Genomic DNA, 16,241 nt, shown 5'->3' with positions numbered 1-16,241 from the left:
CGTATTAAAATGTATGTAAAACGCTGGCTTACGTTGAACTTTTGATGTTTTTTTTTTTTAAAGATTCGGACGTATTCATAACGACTTGGTCTTATGCATAACGTATTAGTAATGGACACAGAACGTTTCGTTGTGTTATAGATAACTTATACCAACGAATGCTGAACCTGTTTTGTCGGCCTTCACAACCTATGCCCAACGATAGTCTAACTTAGGCATAGCGCGCTGCACGTACCGCCGACGATCACGTGGCGTAGCCTGTTAAAAGGCTGCCGCACAACGATTCAAATCATAACCGCCGCAGAAATGGAAGTGTCAACATCGCAGTCACACCTTGGCGATCTTGCCAGCGTATGCCGACCTCTGAAAAATGCGTCTAAAACGCTGGCGCACGTCGAATACGGTATGGGTAAGTTTGGTATGCGTGAATAGAACGCTAAAGTACGCTATCATACGTCGTATTAAATGGAGTACGTCTTGTAATTTTAAACATGTTGAAAATTTTACGACGTACTTGCCATATGACACACGCTCCGCATGCGATGGGAATAAGTTGTACACACGATATGCGATCGTTGACACACAGACACACGTTACTTGTAAGTTACTCATAAGTCGAAACACGTCAAGGTAATGGTTAGCGTCAGTGTTCCAGACTCCCGGGTTTTTTTTTTCTTCGGTATGACGGTGTTCAGTGTACAGTGCGGTTATGATTTAAATCGTTGAGCGGCAGCCTATTAATTATATTATATTATAACCGCACTAGAAATCGAAGTGTCAAAATCACCATCATACCGAAGGAAGAAAGAAAAAAAAATCAGGGAGTCTGGAACATTGACGCTAACCATTACCTTGATGTGTTTCGACTTATTACCGAGCACCTTACAAGTAACGTGTGTCGATGTGTGTCACCAATCGCGTAACGTGAGTACAACACGTAACTCATAGGTTAGAAATAAGTTTCGGGTACGCTAAACATTACCTCGACGTGTTTCGACTTATGAGTAACTCACAAGTAACGTGTGTCGACGTGTGTCAACGATCGCGTGACGTGCCTACAACTAATGGCCAGCGTTATGCGGAACGTGTGAGTCATACGCTGGCATACGTCTTAAAATTTCAAGTATGGAAAATTTGAGGACAACCGAAAAGTACAACGTTTAAAGCCAGCGTACAACGACGTATGGCAGTGTTTTTCAGCGTGCTCTCAATGTTATCAAAACTTACCCACAACGTATTCAACGTGTACCAGCGTTTTAGACAAATTTTCCAAAAATCGGCATAAGCTGGCTAAAACGTCAAGGTGTAACTGGACCTTAACGAGGGGTTGTTTTGTTGATCGTCCAATGAATGGTAGTGTGGATTTGCTCAACCAGCTGCGACTTTCTGAATGAAATTTTGCATCAATAATGCAAATACGGTATAAAGTAAGCAGGGTTGGTCTAATTTTTTTGACCTTGACATAATTTTAAGATGATGACCGAAGTATCAACGTTTTTTACATTTTTCATCACAACTCGACCAAACTTGGTCTGATCGGAATGAAATTTCCTCCCGAGATAGCATAGAGCAAGCCACATTTAAGCTTGATTTACATCATACCAATCCGGGTTCAAGGTCAAGGTCTCACACCCCGAGGAGTACAAAACCAACATTGAAGTTTTTCTCCTTTTTCTGGCAAATTTCAAGCTGTATCTCGGATCCGGCTGACACTTTTGGAATGAAAAATTACATCACTAATGGCAATATAAATTTTGTGGGGTTGAGATAATTTTTTTGACCTTGACCTAATTTTAAGGTCATGATCCAATTATGGACATCGAAAAAATTTTCTCCATAACTCAACTAAGGTTTGGTCGATCAGAATGATACTGTCCTTTCTAGATAGCGTAGAGCAAGGCACATTTATGATTACTTTACATCATTCCAATCTGAGTTAAAGGTCAAGGTCAAATGGTGGTCTGAAAAAATAACACTTTTTTGTCATCGTTCAATTCTGCGAATGCAGGATCTCAAAGACCACTTGGACTTCCAAGATGTTCTTGCAACATAACAGCGTATCTGCACTGATGTTGCGCACCTGATATTTGATTCATGTGCTTGACCTATCTTTTTTGGATTGTGACCTAATTAACAAAAAACAGCTTTTTGATCATAACTTGAATAATGTTCCTCTGATATTTATGATGCCGAGTTTTATGGATGGATTGTAGATGGGAAAACATTTTCTTCATTTACACACTATCCATAAAAGTTGAAGGTCAAGGTCATATGGTAGTCCAAAAAAAATATGGCCACCATTGGATCACGGACCAAGGGCAAGTCGTGGGCGATCGCCAAGGGTAAGCCTCCCCAGTCGGGGGAGGCTTTCCCTTGGTGATCGCTTTATGTTCACATATCTAGTTACCATCACCGAAGGATTCGGAGAGGGTATTGCATTTGGGTCCGTTTGTTTGTCTGTTTGTCTGTCTGGCTGTTTTTTTTGTCCGCACAGAACTTTCATGTTTTTCTCTGCAACCGCTTATTGGATTGCGACAAAATTTTCACCATTGGTGTGACTACTCATGTAGAATGTTTTGATCTTAATTATGACGTCATAGGTAAAGTGGTGTGGCAGACATATTGAAAAAATGGAAAAACTTTGAACCTCTGTATCTCTGAAACTGCATCAAGTAAAAATTTTAAACTGCACATAGCAAGTACTCCTCGTGGGGAATGAGTGATTTTTTGACATCATAGGTGCCCTCGTTGTGCCATCATAATTGCATATGTAGAACGCCACATCCAATCAGTATGAAAATTTTTGAGGGTCATCTAGGGATAAAATGGTCCACAGAAAAAATAATTAATGACGTCATTGGTCACGTGATTCGGCAACCATATTATTTAAAAAAATAAAAATTCAAAAATCTTCTTCTCTGAAGTAGCTGAACAGATCGAGGCAATACTTTAAGCCTACACGTATGACCGCCTGTCCATGAGGAACAAAAGGTTCGCACATGTGATGTCATTGGTCATATTGTTTGGCAGCCATGTTGGATTTACCCGAAAACCTATAAAAATACGCCACTCAAAACAAGTCCTGAAGAGGGTTTACAATCTGTGATTGATCTTTTTCTTGTTCTTGTTACATTTGTACACCTTCAATGTAGTTACTATTCCACTTAACCTGCTTTCTTGACAAATCTCTCCCCCTAATTGTGTATTAGCCTTATCTAGTTAAATAACAGCGGAAAACTCCCCCCCACTCCCCTCCGATTTATCACGTGCCATTTTTTTCCCTTGAGTTACAGCGTTCCTTTTGCGTTGTGTTTAACACCCCCCACAGGTTGATGTGTTTTGTCAGGAAATTGAGATCCACCACCACCACCACCACCACCACCACCCTTCGGAGCTCCATCTCAAAAGATTGTGTACCACGATCAGTCGTGTGGAAGCCCTTGTTGCCTCAGGGCCCTGTGCAATTGCATCGGTTGCATAACCCTAATGCCACCACTGTGGGGGACGGTACAACACACAGCCAAACAAAAGGTGGGAGCAGAGGGGAAGTTGGAGCCAGGAGTACTTCTGGGGTTTGGGAGGTTTTGGACCTTGTTTATCCTTGTGTGAATTTGTTTTTTGTACATACTTCATTTTGTTATGTGTTTTTTCTACCTCTTTATCTGTCTTGGTAGTGCTTTCTCATTAAAATGCCCTACCTAGCCCACTGCAGTTCTGACCATGGACTTGCAGCGTTGCAGATGATTGGAAAGTCGACCAACATGAAACATAAAATGTATGTCTGCCTGAGCTTTCTTGCAGTCTGAGTGTAAATCTCTACAGCCATTCTCTCATTCAAACAAAATTACTTATACTATTACTACTATTACAACTACTTTAATGGCCCCAACTATTCTCCCTTCCTGTGGGGTCGGAATTTTGTTTTTGGCTCGTCTTTCAATAACCGGCTAGCCAGGCATGACGTTCTACTGGATGTGGCAGGAATATATAATTTGTTCAGGGTGCTGAAGATAACTCGCCTTCTCTCCATTAAAAAAAAAAACAAGTATAGAATCTTTAACGTCCAACAACGACCAATGCCAGCAAACTGCTACTCCAACTTAGCATCCTTCTGCTGGAAGGTGCATAGATTGATGAATCGCCCTGCAAGTGTAAAACCAGGGTGACAGTTTAAAGCTGGATCAAGATTCGAACCCAGGCTAGACAGCTCAAAACCGAGTGCACATACCTTCAGGCTGTCCTGCTGGAGGTCAGCATGAAAGCTGAAGTCAGAATTTCAAGGCAGCTTCTAAGCCTATGAATACAAAGCCAGCATTGGCTCTGGGTGGAAAGTCGAGCATAAATGGAGTCTAGGAACAGTCAAAAAATAGACGATTGCAACCAAATAGTCAGGTAATTAATTCCTAAAATGGACTCACTCCAAACCACAATGTGTCAGTGGCTCTGTTCAGTTAAGCGTTCTTAAAGGCATGTTATTACCTTTACCTTTTCACCTGGTCTGCAGCAAGCAAAGTAAGGGTCATGGTGGTCATCAAAGTTAGCTCACATTGTCTGGACAAGCACACCTTGCTAAAAGCCTAAAAGGACAGTGATGACTTTTTCTCGATGATTGGAAAATAGTGTCATGTTCCATATCTACATTTCTTTGCCCCATTTCCACCTGATGGAAGAGCAATGTGTATTATCATTTTCAAGGGGATGATTGTAGGGCAAGCTATTTTTGCAGCTAATATCAAGATATTGACAAAGAGATTTGACATTTTCACATCAAATATACATCAGGATTTTGTATCAACATCTACCCCATTAAAACGAAAAGGATCGTATATGGTAATAACATCAGCAGTGCCATTGCCAAAGACTTTTTTTTTTGGATACACCGTTGAAGCTCGTATGAGAGCAAACACACAAAACATACAAGGGGAACAGGAGACGAAAGGGGGGGGGGAGGAAAAAAGCGTAGAACAGAGGCACAAGGAGATCTGTGGAAGGGAGAGGGATGGGGCACGGTACACAGGATAAACAAGATGGACACTACAGGGACTTTCAGGTCTTTACATGACAGGGACTTTCAGGAATGAAAGCAGGGAATTTGAAGGAGGTGGATTTGGGCTGGATTAAGGGGGGGCAGAAAAGATCATTGTTTTGGAAGGGGGAAGATAAGAGATGGTGGTGAACAGCTGTTTTGAAGACCTGGAGGGAAGAGTGGGATTGAAGAGAGTGTGGGAGTTTGTTCCAAAGGTGGGGAAAAAAGAGAAATAAAAGAATGCAGGTGAGCAGTGATTCTTGATTTTGGTAGTTTTACCCAGAAGTGGTTGCTGGCGGGCCTTGAGCACCCTGCGGAAATATAGGGGGGGAGCATATCACAGACAGAGCGGGGGGGCGAGGCCGGAGAGGAGACGGTAGAAGACAGAATGACCAGCTACCTCCCTGCGGTGAGAGAGTGAAAGACCCAAATACTCAGCCTCATCGTGGGAGATACCAATGATCCTAAATGCCTTTGTTTCCACAACGTAAAGCCGAGAAAGGTGAGAGGCAGGATCACCAGCCCAGAAGGGACAGCAGTACTCAATCAGGCTGCAGACGAAAGCTTTGTATGTGGTCAGGAGCTCAGGTGAGCCAAGGAAGGACTTTGCACAATGGACGATTCCCAGTCGACAACTGGCTTTGGAGGCCAGCTTGGAAATGTGGCTTTCCCAGGAAAGATCATGGCAGATAGTGAGACCCAGACTTAATAAGGATTTGAAGTAGCACGCAAACTTGCTCCAATCGAAGAAGCTTGTACCGCAAGACTAATTTATTCGTCCATCAAAGATACTATGGTGATTGCAACTTCCTTCTGGTTAGATAATTTCCAGTTTAGTCACTGCCGATTACATCATCACTCAATCTATGGAAGAATTATAATTGTTAACAGGGAGACAGAATTACCCTTTGATAACTTAGTCATTTAATAGGCAGAGAGCTCGCAGACACTAAAAAGCTGTATAGCAAAATAAGTCCTTAAAAGGAGAAAATAGTAAGGGGAAATAGGTTCGACTCGAGAAAAAATATATTATTAGGGAATTTGTGAGGGATTGTTAGAAAGACATCATGATAAATATGTAAGACCATGACACATGGTCCTGGATTCCTTATTCCAGCCATGTTATTATGGTTAAGTGGAGCATATGCTTTGAATGGAATTATGTTAGGAATTATGCCCTGGTAAAAGGATGGGGACATTCAAACATCTGTATGCCATATTACATGGCAGTTCATGCTCCATCATCAGTTCAGTGAAGGATATGTGTTCCTTCAAGGCAGGTGAAACTGAACCATTCATCTATACAGTTTGCCCAGAGGCCGCAGCAGCAGTTACAAGCCGTGAAATTAACCTCGACAGTGGTCAATTCTTTTGCAAGAAAAGCAAGCACAGCATGGCGGAATGAAAACCGACTCAAATCCAGTAAAATGATGATCTCGAGCCGCCATCAACTCCGACATGCAGTGAATGTGAAGCTTTTTTCCAAAAACAAGACACACAAGACACAACACTCTACTGATGGAAAAGTGAAACAAATGTTCAACAGCATTAACGACCTGCAATGTGTATTATCATTACTGGCTTGTATTTTTTTTAGTAGATACATTGCCAATGGATGATGATTTAAAAGGTGTAAAGCAAGGTTTTTGTGTCCTGCCACAAAAGTGGAGAAACAAACTGGAGGAAAAAATAACACTCCGAAATTTTGGTTTGAGTGTAAGGGAGAACGAGCCGTAATTCCACTTTATGGAAAATCTCTGCATGTGTTATTTCCCCCAAGTCTTAATCTGTAAAAAAAAAATTGGTTTACATGTTCCATTATGGTTAGATTACTGGTCCAGCAATAAATATGGTGGGAATCAGTGAGTCGTTTGGTTTAAGATTTTCTTTCACCCATACCGGAAAAGCCATTAACGCAAAAACCAAGGTTCATGCTAGAACACACAGATGATGGTGAAGGAGAATGATGAAATTTGTTTTGAAAAAAATATATAAATCTCAGGTAACGGCTTACCACCGTTAAAATTCTCTCATCGTGGAGCCAATCATTAACATTGTTGAACTAGAGGGGGAGCACTCAGGAGAGTGCAAAACCTCCGCCGCCAATACTGCTGGGTCACTCAAGTGAACCTTATATCTTATTCATTAAATATGATGTCAACAGTGCTGACAGAGTTATAGTTCTTTTCTCCAACATTTGGGGGGGGGGCTGGGAAATCACTTAAAACATGTAGAAATGCAAAAAAAAAGAAATCGAAATTTTGTTGAAAAAAAAGTTGCAAAAATTTTTTTTTTCCTCCAACAATTTTTTGGGGGGGTTGGAAATCACTTAAAACATGTAGAAATGCACAAAAAAAATTCTCTAACAATTCCTTTTTTGGGGGGGTTGGAAATCACTTAAAACGTGTAGAAATGCAAAAAAAAATTTCTCTAACAATTTTTTTGGGGGGGGGACCAAGTCCAAAATCTAATGGCATGATCCTTGGACCATACCTAACCCCCCCATCAAGTTTCGTTGAAATCCTAATCACTTAAAACATGTAGAAATGCAAAAAAGAAATCGAAATTTTGTTGAAAAAAAAGTTGCAAAAAATTTTTTTTCTCGAACAATTTTTTGGGGGGGTTGGAAATCACTTAAAACATGTAGAAATGCAAAAAAAATTATCTTACAACTTTTTTGGGGGGGGACCAAGTCCAAAATCTAATGGCATGATCCTTGGACCATACCTAACCCTCCCCCCCACCAAGTTTCGTTGAAATCCTAATCACTTAAAACATGTAGAAATGCAAAAAAAAAAGAAATCGAAATTTTGTTGAAAAAAAAGTTGCAAAAAATTATTTTTTCTCTAACAATTTTTTTTGGGGCGGGGGGGGTTGGAAATCACTTAAAACATGTAGAAATGCAAAAAAAAAATATTTTTCTCTAACTATTTTTTTTGGAGCCAAGTCCAAAATCTAATGGCATGATCCTTGGAACAAACCTAACCCCCCCCCCCCACCAAGTTTCGTCGAAATCCGTCGAGGAGTTTTTCCGTAATACTGTTCACAAACAAACAAACAAACAAACAGAAAGGGGTGAAAACAGTAACCTCCGATCATCGATGGCGGAGGTGAATTAAAAAAAATTAACAAAAAACAAAAAACATTGAGTAAACTGCCATTTTGTGCCAACAGAGGAGGATGGAATGCGGGTAATGATAATTAGCTGGCACTCAAGATCGTGTGGTACAAGAGATGCCTTGGCAACTTTCACAGGTGTAGGTCTTTGGGCCTGGAGTTTGCATTGTAACTTACTCTCTTGGAGATTAAAATAAAAATAAAGAAATAAGTGAAAAAAATAATTGAGATCCTAAATTTGTAAAATAAATAAGGATTTCATGGAGCATTAAATGATCATTCACATGAAAACATTGGCCCATCCAGGTTATTATTATTATTGTGCCATTAGCCATTATTGTGCCATATTAAAATAGTAAATTCAAAACCTATCAAATTAAAATGAACCAAGTTGGAAGCAAGAAGTGGAAATTTGTCGATCGGTGGAAGTCTGCCACGTTTGTAAAACTGGCTAGATGATGCATTATGCAGTGCACTGGGGTAAATGTTATTCAACAGTTTGTTGAAGTGCCATACTCAATAAATAAATAAAAAGGATGACAATAACTGAAATAATTTCGTCAATTAAAAAAAACATAGTACAAATAAAACCTTAAAAGCTTTTCTGTTTACTTACTGTTGATGTGAAATTGCAAAAGCTTTCAGTTTTCAAAATTCCAAATAGCTTTTTGGAGGGGGGGGGATTAACTTAGATGCATCAAAACAAGTCTCGACAAAAGAGAGAATAAAGCATGCAGGTTAAGCATCACAAAATGAAATTTGTATATATTATTTAACGAGATTGTTGTAGAGGATTGGAGGAAAGGCGAATGGTGGCAGGAGGTGAAGGGGAAAGGAGGGTGAGAGATTTATCTACTATAAATGGATGAGGTGTGTGTGCATGTGCGTGTGCGTGTGGCATGTTTCTTGTGGAGCTCTAATGGAGCTTTCTGATGTGGAATGTGATACACCAAAATGATAAACATGATTTCCTGAGTTGATTAGGTTAATTCATTACAAAGAATCCGGAAGAATCCCCATGTTTTAAACGCACGCCATGTTCAGGTATTTCAAGCAGCTTGATAGGTCCTTTGACGGCATGGCATTCTAAGCTCAAAATAATTAACAAAAACAACGATAACATTGTAGCAAAGCATATATTAATTAATACCTCACAAAAATAATAATAGTTGTATCATTTGGCAACTCGAGGGCCACTCGGTAGAGCACATACCACCGCCATGCAATGCCTGATCCACGAGAACATATCGGGCCCAATACATTTTTTGAAATATCATTCTATATCTCGTTTTTGGCCCTATCAATGGTGAAGAATCACTTTAAGAATTAAATAATTCTCGTATCCAAATCCGGATCAGGATCTTCACCAACATCTAATCAGTTCTTTCTTGTCACACACCGAACCTGCCCACAAAATTTCATCCGAATCAGTCCACAACTTTTTGAGATATCCTGCACACAAACAGACAAACAAACAGACAGACAGACAGGGGTGAAAACATAACCTCCTTTACCTTAAGTGGCAGAGGTAATCCCTGCCCTGGCACCAAGCACATCTCAGCTTGGTGAAAAGGCAAGCCAATGCTCAAGCAGGCAGGTATGCCACGAGGCCGTGAAGACCAATGGAAATTTGGTCCGAGGGACCAATGGGCCCACTAGTTTATTATAAATTAATGGGTTATGGTGAGACATCATCGAAAAGTTTATGTAAACACTTTGGACCGTCCACATGTAAAAATGTTTAAGGCTATTTGATACAATTATAACATTTGAGGAAGATGCAGGTGAGGTATCAATGACATGCTGATCACTGAATGTATTGTTTTATCAACTACTACAGTTTTTTTCATTAAAATTCATCCAAAATTGAATTCCCAACTTACCTAATACTCTTGTCTTATTGGAAACTAGCAAGGTACCCACCCGATGGGTGATCTTGTTCCAAGCATGCAACATGTTCTTCTGACACACACCATATTTGGGTGGTGTACAGGCAACTGACAGCTATGTACATAGACAAAAAACAACGACAACAACAACCCTGGTTATGTGCATGAAGCAAAAACACACCAACTGCTTACAATTTAAAACATCTCACAGCACTGGAAAACGTGGGGACAGGAATACTGCACTGTAAATCCTCACGATACCCTTCCCCACCTGGAGGCGGTGCTACACAACACACATTTACAGAGAGAATGTGTTCTCCCTCACTCCTCATGACCACCGGCAATGATAAAAACACTCCTCTACATTAATTGCGTTGATGCTGATCCTCTGTAGCAAGTCTGGATGTAATCGGCCCAGAACGGTAGGAGGAGTAGCACGACAAAGAAACAAACAAACACACAAACAAACACACAAACACCGGTCCGTCAATTATAGTAAGAATGACTACTTTTGTTTTTCCCCTCAGTTTTATTCTTTTTCTTCCTTTCCATGCGGCACATGGTTGTGGGTCCATTCATTTTCTGGGAGCGCATCTGTGCCACTGTTGCAGTGCCCCTTTGAGGTTATAGGGCAGGAATTTGTTCAGGGTGTCGGCGATAGGTCGCCGACTCTTCGCGAGGCATGGCATGGGATTTTTAACGTCCACCGAGTAAATGCTGGCAGGAAGGATGCCCAGTTTGACATCCATCCAATTAAAGGACGGCGCACACATTGATAAATCACCCTGTCTGGGAAACGCCAGGATGATCGTTTATAACCGGGTCAGGATTCGGACGCAGGCTACACAGCTTCGAGACGAGTGTACGTACCTCTCGGCCATCCTGCCAGCCAAGCCAAAGCATTAATAAGCATCTGGCATTGTGACATGAAATTGTGGAGACAAAGTTCCAACCCACACCCATGTAGCTGTGATGACTCAAATTTCGTTTTGACTGTTACATGGCATAACAAAACGAACATCTACATCTCTTAGACTTCAAATTTCCAATTTAATGTATCAACGGTTGGGAATTTGTGTAATTAGTAAGTCACTGTGTGTGTGCCAGTGTAAGGCACACGGTGATCTACATTTTTGAAATCGCTAAAAGTACATTTATCTTTTAACGTTGAAGGCTGAAGGTTGAAAATTAGGCTGAAGGTTCAAAATTAAACAACAACCCAATGACAGCAGCATTTTGCCAAACATAGTGCGGCTGTATCTTTTCTACGTGTAAGACGTGTGACACACAGAAACGTAAACATGCCGAGCCCGATCTTTGCAACTACGTAGTCCATGTTTTCACAACACAACTCACATTTATGGAAAGCGCACTTCAAAACCAATTGTCAAGCTCTCGACAGGATCTGCACGTGGAAATGTAAGGTTTTGGCAACTAAGTCTGGAGTCCTTCAAAGCTGAGATCACAATATCGTTGAACATTGAGACGCTTGATCTCGGATTCAGATACGAATAGTATAAACCAAGCTGATTATTCCATTATATGATAATACTTTTTGACGTTGGCAATAAATAATACAATGCCAGGAGTGTGCTTGAATATTCAAATAGCCATTGTCAACGACAATACTAACAAACAACAACTAGAATAATGAAAAGTAGCAGCGACAGCAGTGCTCTGATCAAATTTTTTTTCAAATAAATAGCTCATAGCAAATAAACACTGGCAAAGCAAACATGGACAATTTTCTTGCGAAAGCACCAAAAAATTAAGAGGATATTTCCGAAGCTAGAAACAAAAGCAAAATCCATTACTCACTTGAGAGATAGAAAAATGTTCAAATTAAACGTCATGGCACCAGCATTTGCTTCACAAGCTGTCCGAGGCAGCAACATTTACAACCGTGGGAAATAAAGTGATGCCACTTTACAACCATGGTAACTATGAATACAAGCAGAGACAACAGAGGTCTTATAACCAACCCTTCCTATCTTTTTTTAGCCCCCAAACAGTCATCAGCCCAAAGGGGGGCTAATATTTTAGGTTCTGTCCGTCCTTCCGTGCACCCATCCAGAGTCTCGACTCAAAAATGACTGGACACATTTCCTTAATATTCAGCACATGTATGCAATAACATCTGGCCAGGAGGCACATCAAATTATTTCGTGATCGGAGCCAATTTGCCCTTTTGGAGAGGACAGGATTGTACGCGCTTTTAGGAACCATCATTTATTTATATACACTGCTGTGCCAAAGTCTTAGACATTTTGTATTTTGCCACTGTGATGCATACGGAAACTAAAACTTAGCGTTCAATGCAAATACACCTTTATGAAAAAAGAAAGTCCGATTCAAATAACCCAACATACACTACCAGCAGAGTACCTTCCCCCTGGGTGGGTCGAGTTTGTGCATCAGTTGCTGAAAAAAGTATAGTCTTATGTTTTGCAAGAAGACTATAGATGTTTGTGTGGTATGTGCTTCCAAAGCTTGAAGATGGTCTAAAGGTCGAAAGGGTACGTTCCAATGGTGGTGAGTGTCTAAGGGGTCGAAAAGGGTCTAATCTCTGAAGCATCTAAAAAGCATCAAAAAATGTCCAAGCGGTCTAAAGCTCGAAAGGGTCAAGGGTCCAAGATGTCTCATCTGTTTAGGGGGTCTTGGGGGTCTTCTGGTTCTGTTTAGAGTGAAGAGGTGGAGAGGAAAAGAGAGAGCAGGAAGGTGGAGCGAGGAAGGGTGTGGGAGCGAGGTGTGGTAGGGAAAGGGAAAACAGTGTGAGGTGAGAGGAAGGGAAGGCAGATGTGTGGTGGAGCATTAACTATGTTCATACTGTCTCGTCAAAATGATTCCGCATTGAATAACAGTGAAGATGGTAACAAAATAATGACTGAAATCCATTTTCTACCGGTCCCACTATGAATTCGGCCGAGAGACAAACACCGCCCAGACACGTCCGGAGACAAAACCTGTCGGAAGCATTCAGAGCCAAGCCGTCTGGAGACAAACACTGCTCAGACAGATCTGGAGACAAACTTCCGTCCAGACAAAAATACCATCCAGACACGTTCGGAGACAAACACCGCCAGACGCATCTGGAGACAAGCTGTCCAGAGACAAACACGGCTCAGACACGTCCGGAGACAAACTCCCGTCCGGACATGTCCAGAGCCGAACTCCCATCTGGACATAAACACCACCCAGACATGTCCAGAGAGAAATACTGCCTGGACGTGTCCAGAGACAAACACCGCCAGAACGCATGCGGAACCAAGTTACAGAGAGAATATGTTATGCTTTATGAAGAAGACACACACACACACACCCACACACACAAGTGCTTGGCTAATATCAGCAATTTTTCAGGAATCGGCAGGTTGGAATCAGTGTGATTACCGACTACAGTATGGACTGTAAACAACCCAAAAATCTTGAGTAGCTTTCACCAAAAAACAACGTTGCATATATGGACCTTTCAGGGATATGTTCACAAACATAAATCTTCATAAACAGCTGTGTGTGACAGGTGGGAGAAAAATATAAAAAAGTAATTTAGAAAACGTGTTAATACAGCAAACAGCTCAGAAATCAGGTATTATTTCGCAACAACTCCCTCAGGGTGATGGAGCATGGACCACTTGCTCAGGATGACAGAGCACGAACCACTCACTCAGGATGATGGAGCACGAACCAATTGCTCAGGATGATGGAGCACGAACCACTCACTCAGGATGACAGAGCACGAACGGCTCGCTCAGGATGACGGAGCATGACCACTCGCAGAGTATGACAGAGCACGAACCACCACAAACACGGACAGCCACAAAGCCCCAACACAAGGAGCCGCCACGACACTGCACTCAGCTCACAAATTGCAAAGAGAGAGAAAGAGAGAAAAAGAGAAAGAGAAAGCTGTTCACCACAGCAGACGATCGCAATGAGAAGATGGAGAGTGACCCATGTATGACGTTCTCCACGACTCCTCCTATTTCAGGATTACCCTGCTTTAAGCACCCTCCTTCCTGTATCCCCACCCTACCTTAAGTCCAACATCAATGGCTCCTGATTGCTGCAATGTGACATAGAGAAGGGGCAGGTGTGGCAAAGAGGGAACTACAGTACCTATAGAAAGTCTACACCACCTTTAAAAATGTTCAACTTTTGTTGCCTTATACTTATTGCCTGGAATTAAATTGCATTAAATCGGACTTTTTCTACATCGTAACCCACAACTTCCAAGTGAAAAAGAAATTCTCCAAATTTCAGAAAATTTATTAAAAATACAAAACTAGAATACCTTGGTTAAATAAGTGTCCACCCCGCTTATAATAGCAATTGTAAATTAGCTCAGGTATAACCAATGACCTTCAAAATCACACAACAATTGAATTGGCTTCCACCTGTGTTAAATTGGAGTGATTCTGATTATTACCTCTGCCACCGAAGGTGAAGGAGGTTATGTTTTCACACTTTTCTGTCTGTCTGTTTGTTACCTTCGCAAACTTTGTTGCGAAGGTTATGTTTTGATCGCTGTATATTCATTTATTTATTTATTTGTGAATATGTGTGTTTGTTTGTTTGTTTGTTTGTTTGTTATTCGCATAACTCCAAAAGTATTGAACTGAATCGCAGCAAATTTGGTGGGATGATTGGTTATTATCCGAGGACTATTTGATTAGATTTTGGGAGCAATTGGGTCAAAGGTCAAGGTCAAGGTCATGAAAAGGTCAAAATCGTCTTTTTACCATAGCGCGGTCCATTTGTATCCAATTTGCATGCAACTAATGCCAAAATGTTCAGAATACAATGCCCCATCTTGTGATATGCGACATGACACAATGACGTAATAACCCTTATTTGCGGTTGGGAGTCAAAGGTCAGGGGGGATCACGACATTGCAAAATGTGCGGTTTTAGTCATAACACGGCCAATTCTTATCCGATTTGCATGAAACCAACACCAAAATGTTGACTGTTCTGTTCCCCACACTCTAATACCAATTACAAAATTAAGAGTACAAAGGTCAAGGTCGAGGTCATGAAAAGGTCAAAATCGTCATTTTGCCAGAGTGCGGTCGATTTATATCCAATTTGCATGCAACCAATGCCAAAATGTTGTGAATTCAATGCCCAATCTTGTGATATACGATATGACACAATGACGTCATTACCTTTGTTAGCGGTTTGGGTCAAAGGTCAGGGGGTCAACGACCTTTATTATCATAACGCGGTCAATTCTTATACAATTTGCATGTAAGTAGATTCAAAATGTTTAGAATTCAATTCCCTATCCTGTGAGGTGTAATATTTGATTTCTCATAATGTGACTAGTTGTCATCAGATTGACTTGACACCGACACCCAAAAAGGTCAGGGAGTTCATACAAAAATTGTACAATGTACGTGAATCGGTGTCAAACAGCAGGAAATTTAATGTTTTTAAGCCATCATAACACATATGAGATGGCAGATGTGGTATGGGATTAAATACCCTCACAATCAACGGTTTCTGGGGGGAGGGGGGGCAAAATGTAGCGTTGGCGAAGGTATGCGCTCTACTGAGTGCCCGTTCTAGTTTGTTTGTGTACGAATCCAGATGAATGACAAATTTGTGTGTGACAACGACAAAATGATTAGATTTTGGTGAAGATCCAGATCCGGATCCGATGACAAATTTTTTAGGCGATTCTTCCCATTTGAGAGATCGGGCCAAAAACGACACATAGCACAATATCTCAAAAAGTTGTGAATGGATTCGAAGGAAACTTGGTGGACATGTTGGGTTTGTGACAAGGAAGAATTGATTTAATTTTGGTGAAGAGCCGGATCCGGATCTGATAATACTTAAAAGTGATTCACCATTGAGAGATGGGGCTTAACCAATATTTAGGACGATATCTCAAAAAGTTGTAGATGGATTCAGACGAAACTTGGTGGACATGTTGGGTGTGTCACCATGACAAATTGATTCAATTTCGGTGAAGATCCAAATTCGGATCTGACTACTACAATTTTTAAGTAATTCTTCACCATTGAGAGATGGGGCCAAAAACTATATATAGCATGATATTTCAAAAATGTATTGGGCCAGATATGTTCTCATGGATCAGGCATTACGGGGCAGAGGTATGCAATTGACAGAGTGCCCTTCTAATTTTAGAATAAAATCAGCAGTTCCTGTAGGTTTCCTCTGCTGGGTAGTGCATTTCACAGCAAA

At 41.0% G+C, this 16,241-nt stretch overlaps 1 protein-coding gene across 8 annotated transcripts in view; it reads right to left on the bottom strand.

Annotated features, from left to right (window-relative positions):
* LOC147018264 (kazrin-like) overlaps positions 1-16,241 on the bottom strand; it is a 497,988-nt gene that overhangs the window by 346,005 nt on the left and 135,742 nt on the right. Inside the window, exon 2 of one of the 8 annotated variants that reach the window (XM_085897808.1) lies at positions 13,697-13,890. The exons of the other annotated variants lie outside the window; for them this stretch is intronic. The gene's annotated coding sequence lies outside the window, so the exon portion shown is untranslated. The remainder of the gene's footprint in view (positions 1-13,696; positions 13,891-16,241) is intronic. 8 annotated transcript variants of the gene reach the window in all.

The sequence above is a fragment of the Eptatretus burgeri genome, chromosome 10 (genome assembly GCF_056783735.1).
Source record: "Eptatretus burgeri isolate ZD-2024b chromosome 10, Ebu_testis_v1, whole genome shotgun sequence".
NCBI classification, from domain to species: domain Eukaryota; kingdom Metazoa; phylum Chordata; class Myxini; order Myxiniformes; family Myxinidae; genus Eptatretus; species Eptatretus burgeri.
This window is presented reverse-complemented; position numbering and strand designations above follow the sequence as displayed.